The sequence below is a fragment of the Sapajus apella genome, unplaced genomic scaffold, assembly GCF_009761245.1.
Source record: "Sapajus apella isolate SASKATOON/1434 unplaced genomic scaffold, GSC_monkey_1.0 scaffold48, whole genome shotgun sequence".
Taxonomy (NCBI): Eukaryota; Metazoa; Chordata; class Mammalia; order Primates; family Cebidae; genus Sapajus; species Sapajus apella.
The window spans coordinates 4,739,622-4,751,434 of NW_022436988.1; the positions used below are offsets into that span (position 1 = coordinate 4,739,622).

Below are 11,813 nucleotides of genomic sequence, written 5' to 3' on the forward strand. Positions count from 1 at the left end.
ACAGAGTCTCACTCTGTCACCCAGGCTGGAGTGCAGTGGCATAATCTAGGCTCACTGAAACCTCCGACTCCGGGATTCAATCGATTTTCCTGCCTCAGCCTCCCGAGTAGATGGGATTATGCCCACCAACACGCCCGGCCAATTTTTGTATTTTTAGTAGAGACAGATGGGGTTTTGCCATGCTGGCCAGGCTGGTCTCAAACTCTGACCTCAGATGATCTGCCTGACTCGGCCTCCCAGAGTGCTGAGATTTTACAGGCGTGAGCCACTGTGCCTGGCCCTCTTTAAAAAAAAAAAAAAAAAAAAGAAAAAAAAAAACTTTTTTTTCTTTTTTTTTTTTTTTCCTCAGCTATGTCTTAGTAGCGTGAAAACGGAAAAAAAAACTTGTAAGTTTAGGGGCACAAGTGCAGGTTTGCTATGTAGGTAAACCCGCGACGTTGGGGTTTGTTGTGCAGATTTCACCACCCAGGTTCCAGCCTAGTGCCCGTTATTTTTCCTGATCCTCTTCCTCTTCCCACCCTCCACCCTCTGATAGGCCCTGGTATCAGCTGGTCCCCTCTAAGCAGATTCTTAGAAATATCAACTGAGACTGAGCACTGTACTCATACCTGGAATCCCGGCACTTTGGGAGGCCGAGGCGGGTGGATCGCCTGAAGTTAGGGGTTCAAGCTCAGCCTGGCCAACACGGCGAAACCCCATCTCTACTAAAAATACAAAAATTAGCTGGGCGAGGTGGCACCTGTAGTCCCAGCTACTCAGGAGGCTGAGGCAGGAGAATCGCCTGAACCTGGGAGGAGGAAGTTGCAGTGAGCCGAGATCTCGCTATTGCACTCCAGCCTGGGCAACAAAACAGGACTCCGTCTCAAAAAAGAAAGAAAAAAAGAAATATCAACCGAAGGGAAAAAAACAAAAAGAAGTAGAGAGGGAGGAAGAGAGACAGGGAAGAAGAAAGGGAGGAAGGGAGGGGGGCGGAGGAAGGAAGGAAGGAAGGGGATGGGAGTGAGAGCAGGAAGGAGATAGAAAGAGGGGAGACAGGGAGGTGTAGAAACTCCCTGTGGGGTTGCGCCCCCCTCCCTCCCTCCCTCCCTCCCTTGGCTCCCTCCCAGTCCTTGGTGGTGCTCCAAGTGAGCGTAGCCCCTCCAGGCCTCACCCTCCTCCTGGGTTGCCCTCCCCCTGACACCTGCTTAACTGCTTAACTCAGATGTCACCTCCTCCAGGAAGTCTCCCTTCCCAGCCCACTCCTTTCCTACCTGGAGTTTCTCCATATAACTGTGGTTGGTAGAATAAAGGCCCCTGAAACTCACCTTCCATGGCCAAAGGGACTATGCAGTGGTGACGAAGGCGGAGGAGCTTGATGGGAGACGGTCCTGGACCGTCCCTTGGGTGCAATGTGATCACAGGGTGCTTAGGAGGATGGAGGAAGGCAGGAGAGTCAGGGGCAGAGGGGAGGCAAGGGAAGCAGGGCTCAGGGGCGGCGGCTGGAAGAGGCCTGGAAGCCACAGGGAGAGGCCATTGGCCAAGGAGCTCAGCCACCTCGAGACCAGAAACGGCAAGGAAGAGGTCCCCCGGAGCTGCCAGAAGGAATCAGCCTGGCCGACACTTGGACTTTGGGGCAGTGAGAGAGACCCTGCCAGACTTCTGACCTCCAGAACCCTTCCATGATAAATGTGTCCTCGCCCGGCCATTAGATTGTGGTCATTTGTTTTCAGTGGCTCTGGATACAACTTCTGTGCTTCTCCCCAGGACACTGTGTCCCATCCATTTGTCTATTGCCAGACACCGCCTCCTCCCTAGAATCCAAACTCTGGAGGACCTGGCCTCTGGTTTGCTTACTCTGTGTCCTTGACCCCCAGAACAGGCCCGACACTAAACGGCACTTCGTGAATATTTGTGGAAATAAGGGGTGGCACCCGTGGCACCTGCTGTCTTGTCAGCAGCCGGTGGGTCCAGCCAGGGACCTGTTCATTCTACCCAAGGAAGCCTCCAACTCAACTCCAGGCCGCCCACTGCAGGGCCCCTGGGGACATGATTTTCCCAGAGAAAGGAGATGTGTTCTGTCTCAGTCCAGGAGCCTGCAGAAGATAAAGGTCACAGGGCCAAGGAAATGGGTGGCCAGAGTGGGGCTAGGCACCCAGACACCAGGGAGCTAGCAAGACAGAAGAGCCAGGTCCCTCCAAGCTCCGAGGCAGGAACTGGGGTGAAATGGGTGGTGCCCCAAAGCAGTGCAGTGCCTGAGGGCCTGCCAGCTTGTAAGGGCTGGGAGTTGGCACTCTGCCAGCTGCTGACACGGTCTTGGCAGCCTTCTGAGCCAGAGAGCCACCTCCTTGATTGACAGGAGCCATCTGGAGCTCTATGATTGTCAGAGGCCTTCTTCCTCCCAACCGAGTGCCGTCTACACCCGGGGAATGCTGTGTAGACATTGGGCAGGAGCTCTGCACCAATGACAAAGATGCCAAAGAGAGATGAAAACACCCAACGCCCTCCTGACGGGTAGGGCAGGGGTCCTGGCACCACCCACACCCTGATGCAGCACCCAGGAATAATCTCGAGCATCCACAGTTTGCAACCTGTCTTTTTGTTTTGTTTTGAGATGGGGTCTCACTGTGTTGCCCAGGCTGGAGTGCAGTGGCGCAATCTTGGCTCACTACAACCTCTGCCTTCTGGGTTCAAGTGATCCTCCTGCCTCAACCTCCCAAGTAGCTGGGACTACAGGCATGCACTACCACACCCAGCTAATTTTTTGTATTTTTGGTAGAGATGGGATTTTACCCTGTTGCTCAGGCTAGTCTGGAGCAGCTCAAGCGATTCCTCCACCTCAGCCTCCCAAAGTGCTGCAATGACAGATGTAAGCCACCATATCCAGCTGCCCAACCTGTCTTCTTGGAGGCTCTTCATGTGCCAAGTCACTAGGGCAGTCAGACCATGGGTCCGACTCCAGGCACAGACAGCAGCGGTGAATTTCAGGGTTGGACCACAGTGCCGGTCGGCGATCATCCAGGCGCCCTGGGGTCTGAGTTTCCTGGAGCTGCCAGAACAAACTATTAAACAGAGGCAGTGGGACTTACAGCAACAGAAATTTCCTCCTTCCCGGAGCCAGAAGTACAGGATCAAGGCGTCAGCAGCACCTCGCCCTGATACCTGCTTAACTCAGATGGCCATCAAAGGCCCGGGGCCGGGGGGGATCTATCCTAGCATCTTCCTGCTTCTGGGGGCTCCAGGTGTTCCTTGGCTTGTGGCCCCATCACTCCCATTTTCACGGGGTCTTCTCACCTGTGTCTCTTCTGCTCTTCTGTCTCTTCTAACCACGCTTGCCATTGGGTTTACGGCCCTGATAATCCACGATGATCTCACCTGAAGAGCCTTTTTCCAAATAAGGTCTCATCGACAGGTCCCAGGATTTAGGACTTAAAGACATCATTTTGGGGACTACCATTCAACTTGGTGACCCTGGTGCTGGGGTGATGGCAGCCTGGGGGTCCCGCGGTGGCCCCTCAAGGACCTTCCTCCAAGCATGTGACTGAAGCCTCCGCGCACCGAGGGTCCATCCCACCACATTAGTAGGCTGGGCACGAGTCCTCCCAGTAGCTCTTCCCTTCCCACTGGGGATTTCTGCGTCTGTGGCACGGGAAGGACTGGAAGAGCATGATGGATGCAGGTGGTGGAGGAACTCACGCTGTGTGCTGGGGACTGCTGGCCGCTCACCCAAATCCATTCTCTCCTCTGAAAGCAGGGGAGAGTGTGGGTGCCCCTCCTGCAGCAGGTGTGACCCTGGGATTAAATTCCCCTGATGGGCCGGGTGCGGTGGCTCACCTGTAATTCCAACATTTTGGGAGACCAAGGCGGGCAGATCACTTGAGGTCAGGAATTCAGACCAGCATGACCAACATGGCGAAACCCATCTCTACTAAAATTACAAAAATTAGTCAGGCGTGGTGGTGCACACCTGTAATCTCAGCTACTCGGGAGGCTGAAGTAGGAGAATTGCTTGAACCAGGGAGGCAGAGGTTACAGTGAGCCAAGATCATACCACTGCATTCCAGCCTGGGCGACAGAGTAAGACTCAAAAAAAAAAAAAAAGATAAATACCCCTGATGGAATTCAAGGGGAAAGCTCCACCCTGGCCTGTCAATCCTGGTAGGTGCCAGGTGCTTCAACCTCCCACCTGGGGGCTCAGGTGGCAGCCGGCAGAGCGAGCTCAGAAACTCCATGCTGAGGGCATTTGCCTGGGTCCCCTAAGGGAGTAGGGCTGCGCAGACCAGACCGGGTGCGACCGACCTGGGCTGTTACAGAAGGAGAAATAAACTTCTCCACAAGCCACGGCTGCTCTTGTCTGCTGTCATGCTGCAGCTGCTAAGCCTACCTTAACTAGCGCCGCTTACAAGAAACAAACTCATCTCAAACCAGCTTAAGTCAAATGAAGACCGAAATGCAAATTAAAACCACAAGAAGACACCACCTGACACCCAGTAGGACGCCTACTATTTTTTTAAAAAACAACAGAAAATAACAAGTGTTGGTGAAGATGTGGAGGAGCTGGAATCCTGTGCACTCCATTACTTTTCTTTTTGAGGAGGAGTCTGTGGCCCAGGCTGGAGTGCAATGGTGGGATCTCGGCTCACTGCAACCTCCACCTCCCGGGTTCAAGCGATTCTCGTGCCTCAGCCTCCTGAGTAGCTGGGATTACAGGCACGTGCCACCATGGGCCGGCTAAGTTTTGTATTTTTAGTAGAGACGGGTTTCACTATGTTGGCCAGGCTAGTCTTGAACTACTGACCTTGTGATCTGCCCGCCTCAGCCTCCCAAAGTGCTGGGATCAGAGGCGTGAGCCACCGCGCCCAGCCCTGCGCACTCAATTTTGGTGGGCATGGAAAATGGTACAATTGCTGTGGAAAACAGTGTGGTGGGATCCTCAAAAAGTTAAAGATAGAGTTAGTGTATAACCCAGCACTTCCACTCCTGCGTCCATCCCCAAAATAATTAAAAGCAGGGACTCAGAGACATATGTTCACCCGCATTCATAGCGGCATTATTCATTCGCAATAGCCAAAAGGTAGAAGCAACACTAGTGTCCGTGGACGCATGAATAAACAAAACGGGGTCCATCCATACAGTGGAATATTATTCAGCCTGAAGAAAGGAAGGGAATTCTGACCCGTGCTATCACATGGATCAACCCTGAAGACGTCATGCTAAGTGAAATCAGCCAGTCACACAAACATACCATGTGATTCCACTTGTGTGAGATCGCTAGTCAGGTTTATAGAGACAGAAGATAGAATGTCAGTTGCCCGGGGCTGGGGTCCAGGGGAATGGGGAGCTCGTGTGAATTAATGGGGACAATTTCAATTTGGGAAGATTAGAACGTTCAGGAGCTGGAGAGCGATTGCACAGCAATGGTGAGTAATTAACGCCACTGAATTGTACACTTGAAAATGGTTAGAGTGGTAAATTTTGTTATGTGTGCATGTATTTATGTCTGTATTGATATACATAAATTATTCATTTATTTTACAGATGGGCAAAAAAGTTTAAAAAATACACTTTATCAAGGAAAAAAACAGATTAGACAAATATTGGAAAATAATAATTGTGGAATCTGGGTGATGTTCTATGAGGATTCATTACACCTTTCTGCCAGTTTTTAAAAAATATTTCTATGGGTCAGGCACAGTGGCTCACGCCCGTAATCCCAGCACTTTAGGAGACTGAGGTGAGTGGATCACCTGAGGCCACAGTTTGAGACCAGCCTGGCCAACATAGTGAAACCCCATCTCTACTAAAAATACAAAATTAGCCGGACATGGTGGTGAGAGCCTGTAGTCCCAGCTACCTGGCAGGGAGGGGAGGTCTTGGGGAGGGGAATGTGGTGGGGGAGCTGAAGCAAGAGAATTGCTTGAACCCCAGAGGTGGAGATAGCTGTGAGCTGAAATTGCACCACTGCACTTTAGCCAGCCTGGATGACGGAATAAGGCTCTGCCTCAAAAAAAAATTTTTTTTAATAATAAAAACTAAAAACAAATAAGGGGAGAATGGAATGGGCAGTCCTGCTTCTTCGCTCCCTGTCGTAGGGTCATGCGTCTGTGTCCTTGACTTGGGGCACAGCCATGGGACTTGGTTTGATCAGTGGGATGCCGGGATACGGAGTGAGGAAGCGTGCTTGCACCGTGAACTTGCTCTCCTGCGCTGCTGAAGCCACCCTGGAAGGAACACACCTCAGGGGGCCTGCTGGGCCAAGGTTGATAAGAGACACTGAAGCAAACCTGGACCCAGTGCACAGCCCAGATGCCAGCCAGCTGATCCAAGCCTGGATCTGGTGAACCCCAACAGACCCACAGAGACGCGAGCAAAAAAATAAATGCTTATTGTTGAATGCCACCAAGATCGTGGGGCTGCTTGTTATACAGCCTGATTATGGCAATCACTAACTGATACAGGGAGTTTCTCATGAAACCCAAGAGAAGCTGCTAGTCAGTATTGTGATTGACAGCGGCACTCTGGTAACCTAGGCAGAAAAGGAATTGAGTGGGTATAATGGTTAGCACAGAACGGCCTGCATACGGTGTCAAGGCTGGACATCTGCTGTGTGCTGTGACAGTGCTGTCTGGCTCTGCCACGACCCTTGGGAACAATCCTAAATTACCCTTCTTTATTTTTTGAGATAGAATTTGGCTCTCGTTGACTAGGCTGGAGTGCAATGGTGTGGTCTCAGCTCACTGCAACTCCTGTCTCAGCCTCCTGAGTAGCATTACAGGCATGTGCCACCACTCCTGGCTTTTTTTTTTTTTTTTTTTTTTTTTGTATTTTTAAGTAGAGAGGAGGTTTCCCCATGTTGGTCAGGCTGGTCTCGAACTCCTGGCCTCACATGATGCACCTACCTCGGCCTCCCAAAATGCTGAGATTACAGGCATACAGGCATGAGCCACGGTGGCTGGCCCTAAGTTACTTTTGAACATGGCATCTCATCTTGGCATCTCATCTTTGGACAAGAGCCAACTCCTGCTGTCTGAAGGGCACCAGTGCAGCTGTCCGCTGCTCCCAGGCCACATACCTCACTTCAGCCACCTGGACGAAGACCAGCTTCTCTTCCTCACTCCAGGTCTGATTTCTGGAGCCAAGCAAACGCTGTTAGGAGAAACGACCCTCAGCTTCCACTGTCTCCAGGCAAAGGGTGGGAAGGAACGGTGCCCAGAGGCCAGGAAGGGGACTCACATGAGGCCGCAGGTGTCTGGCAGGCACGGGCTGAGTCTTGCCTCTGACATGGAATTGTTGACGTCCCAGCTAAGTCAGCTGAGAACAGAAAGCCAGTGAGGCAAACAACCCCAGCTCACGGGGCGGCTGGAGGGTCGTCCCAGCAAGTCTAGGACAGCTGGAGTGCTGGGAAAGGCATGCGGAATACCCCCCACCAATCCCAGCCTGGGACCAAGAAGAATGGAGAGCGCTGGGAGGAAGGCATCCAGGGGAAGGAACATCCATGCCCCCAACTGCACTGTCCCCCACCCCATCTTCTGCAGGTGCCTCCCACTGGTGGGCTCTGCAGAGGCCGAGGACGGGGGAGCCCACTGATAGGCCCCTGTAAGGCAGCTTCCCTGAGTGGGTGAGCAGCAGCAGGTAGGGGGTGAGTGTGGAAGGACGACAGCCCAGAGCATTGTCGGCCCGGCGGGGAGGGGCCAGCTCCCTGTTTCTTGACCTGTCCCTCATTTGCAGATACACATACTCACCTCGGGTGACATCTGAGGTCATCTCAACTCCTGCCCCCCATTCCCCAGGTCCACAGGTCACCAGGTTCCATTGTCCTTCCCCTCCACATGTCTCAGAGCTGTCATAGCCTCTCCTGGCCCCACTTCAGGGGTCTCGACCCAGGCCTTGTCATGCCTGATCTGGGCCAAGAGCAATGGTCTCCAATCAGCTCCACCCAGGTACCCCCTGCACAGCCCGTGTCCCCCACAGTTGCACCACGCTTGCTGGCACCCGCCCTCTCTTTCACTGGTGCTCCGGCAGCTGCAGAGGCAGGGCACCCACCTCCTGCTCATCCCCCAGGCGGCCCAAGCCCTCTATAGCTGCTTGCCCCTTGCCCTCATCTTCCATGTTGGTGTTCCCTGAGACTGGAGGACGCATCAGAGCATGGGCCCTTGAGCCAGGTTAAAAATGGTTGTGAGGTGGGGCCCAGTGGCTCACACCTGTAATCCCAGCACTTTAGGAGGCCAAGGTGGTGAGGAAGGAGACCCAGGCATCTGGGATTCCCTCCCCCTGTCACCCACCATGCAGCTCAATAGAAGAGAGAGCAGGCCAGCTGGCGCCTCCTGAATCTCCTTCCTGAAAATAACATGCTTGGTCTTGGGGAAACTCTCTGGAAGACACTATTTTTACTTAAAACAAGATCAAACCAGACACCTTTTCACATGTGAGTCCTAAAACTGTAAACCGGAGCCCTTTCATATGTGATTCCTGAAACTGTAAACAGAGACCTTTTCACATGTGAGTCCTAAACTGTAAACCGGAACCCTGTCATATGTGATTCCTAAAGCTATAAACCTAAGATTCTTCCACGTGTAACATCTAAAGTATAAGCCTATATAAAGGCAGAACCTTCCTTTGTTAAATGAGCTGGGCTCTCGACGAATTACTGCCTGGTCTCCCGGCCGAATAAACTCTTCCCTCCTTTATTCGGTGTTCGAGAGATCCATTTCCCGAGGCCGCTCCTGCTATAGTGGGTGAATCACCTGAGGTCAGGAGTTCAAGACCAGCCTGGCCAACATGGTGAAACCCCGTCTCTACTAAAAATACAAAAATTAGCCAGGTGTGGTGGCTCACACCTGTAATCCCAGCTACTCGGGAGGCTGAGGCAGGAGAATTACTTGAACCTGGGAGGTGGAGGTTGTAGTGAACAGAGATCGAGCCACTGCACTCCAGCCTGGGGGACAGAGATTTCGTCTCAAAAAAACAAACCAAAAAACAAACGGAAGCTGGTGTGTGAGTCTAGCTTTGCCACTCAGTTTCCTGACACTGATTTTATTCATTCACTCATTCATTCACTCAACAAATCTTTATCTGTGCCAGCTTCTGCCCTGAGGCTCTGCAGACCCAGCTGGGGAACAAGCCCACCCCCTGCCTTCCCAGGGTCTGCAGGAGTTAGTGCATGCGGTGTGCTTAGCACAGGGCCTGCTGGAGGAATGTTTACTACCACTATTAATTACTGGTAACGGGGCTAGTGATCCAGCACTTCCTGCCAAGCGCCCCAGCCCTGTCCATTCCATGAGAACGGCCCCCCTCAGCCTCACCAGGGACGTTGACAGTCTGACCCCCTGCTGCCTGCAGGCAAGAATGCTTTTGTATTTTCCTGTCACTCCCTAGTTCCCGAAAAGGGGCTGGGGCTCAGGCGGTGGGGTGGGCTGGACTGAAGGAGCCCAGAGCCTGACCCAGGACCAGAGTCTCCTGCAGGGGAACTGCTCCCAAGAGTGAGCCACGCCCCACCCCCACTCCTGGAGGGGTCCCCATCTTGCCTCTTAGAAGACAGAGGGAACAGAGTTGAGGCTAAGGGGTGCTACTGCCCCATACCAGAAATCAGGACAGAACCAACAGCAGGGTGCCAAGGTGGGACTCAGCCCCCCACACTTCCACCTGAGCAGGAGAGCAGGTCCTAGGCAGAGGCCGAGCCCTGGTCATGCTGAGCAACCGTGGGTGTGAATTAAATGTCTGGTTCGGCCCCAGCTGGCCAGTGGGCCCCACACGGGCTTCCCTCCTCCCTGTAGCATCTGCAGCAAATCGCTTACAGTCAATAAGCTGGCTAATTAATTCTCTCCAAAGACCTCTCAATTATTCATCCTGGGCTACAGAGAGAACAATTAGAGCATCTCCTTGCTCGGCTCTCGCTGCAGAAGTGAGGCTGGGCCTGGGCCACAGAACAGAACGGAGCCCCCCCCCCCCCCCGGGCCCCTGAAGCCTCGGGTGCCCCCAAGGGCCCCTCCTCCTGGCAGAGGCAGCAGGACGGAACCTTCTAGGGGGATCATTATCCCTGCTTCTCAGGGGGAGGTCACGGAGATCCTGAGCAGGCAGCGACTTCTGGGGTCCAACAGCCCCCCAGGGGAGACCTGTGGACGCAAAGCCGGGCTCCAGGTGCACAGTGGCTTTGGAGCCACCACATGCCGGCAGCAAGGCCACGGAGACCTGGGGCTGAGCCCTCTCTGCCTCCAAGAAAAAGGTTTGTGCCGGGAGGGGAGCAGAGGAAGAGGGGAGCAGTTAACAGGACAGCCCCTCTAGCCAGGCCAGGAAGGGTCCAGTGTCCCTGTGACTGCGACAGGAGTGACTCTAGAAGGGATGAAGCCCCAGCAGGGCTCAGGTTCCAAGGGGAGCTTCGCTGTGGGCCCCAGCTAGGCCTCCTCTATGCCAAGGGGGCCCCTAGGTCAGAGCCAGCTTCACTGCTATGCTCCAACTTCCTGGACTTGCTCAAGTCACTTGCTGGGGCCTCCGGGGACAGGGCCTCCACCCTCTCCTCTCCGGCCGGGGACCCACACTGCCGGCTCTCACTCCCATCTCCCCCAAACAACAGACACCGGCATGTGCAGGGTTAACTCCAGGAGGCTACAAGACCGCGCAGAGTGGGGGGTGGGGGGCCGGGCGTGCCTGTCGGGAAGTATGGATTTCTGCAGTGGTTTTACTGGAAAAGCTGTCGCTGAAGGTGGGAGGGGGTCACCATGGCAACTTCTGGCTGTGGGAACAGGTTGGCTAGTGGGAACCCATTCTGCCAGGGGCCCACGGGGGCCCAGCAGGCCCTGGGGGACCCCACAGCTGCCTCCCAGGGGTCCTCACCTGCTCTGAGAGCTACAGAGACCCTCCCCAATCTGGAATTACCAACCTCCCCACCTCCCACCCCGGCGTCCCTCTCGTAACATCTCCCCAGGGCTGGGCCCCTGACTCAGCCACCCCGCCCCCTACTCCAGTGCCCCCTGCACCGAGCTGTTAATTGAAGCGCCAATTACCAGGCGGAGGCTCAGGAGCTCCAGGGAATCTCCCTCTTGGAAGAGCTTTTCATTTGGAGAAAGCCTGACTTCAAAGCCTGGGGTGAATTCAGGGGATGCCATAAATGAAGATCCCCCACCCCAGCACCACCCAATGGAGGGAGCCGGATTCTGGTGGTGGGGGGTGGGCCGGGTGGGCAAGAGCTCACCCCAGCCAAGCCCCAGTAGAGAAGATTCCAATCAAAGCGACAAATTCTAGGAAGTCCTCCCCACCCCATCACAAACCCACACACCCTTCCCTGCAAGGGAAATCAGGGTAAGGGGAGGTGGTCCCGAAGGGACAGGAGGCTCCGGGGGCACCTCCAAATCCCAATGCCCCCTGCCCGCTCTCTGCCCCCAAGACTTCTCAGTGGCCGGGATCAACCCTGCCCAGCGTCCCAGACCATTGAGAGTGCCCCGGGCTAAACCTCCCATCGAGACCCTCTGCGATGCCCTGCTGAGGCCCCACAGCTGATTCAACCCCGGGGCCACAGAGGGCCTACTGGGTGCAGGGTGCACGGGACGGGGGATTGGCCAAGGAACGAGGGGCACCTGAGAGCAGACACAGCTGGCTCCCAGGCCCTCCGGGCTCAGCTTCCTCCCGGGTCCTGCAGGGCTCTAGGCTGGCCTTAAAACCCTCCTGCAAACCGGGGAGGCACAGGGTGGGGGGCCAGGAGGGCCCCGGAGGGTGTGTGTGTGTGTGTGTGTGTGTGTGTGTGTGTGTGTGTCCCAAAGGCACTTCCAGGAATCTCCAGTGGCACTGCCCAAAAGGCTCTGGCCCAGCAGGGACGGCGGGGCGCAGGGAGGAGGGGACAAGGG

General features: G+C 54.7%; 1 pseudogene; it reads left to right on the plus strand.

Annotated features, from left to right (window-relative positions):
• Nucleotides 1-7,562: 7,562 nt before the first annotated feature.
• On the plus strand, nucleotides 7,563-11,469 carry LOC116525417 (annotated as a pseudogene).
• The last annotated feature ends 344 nt before the right edge of the window (nucleotides 11,470-11,813 follow it).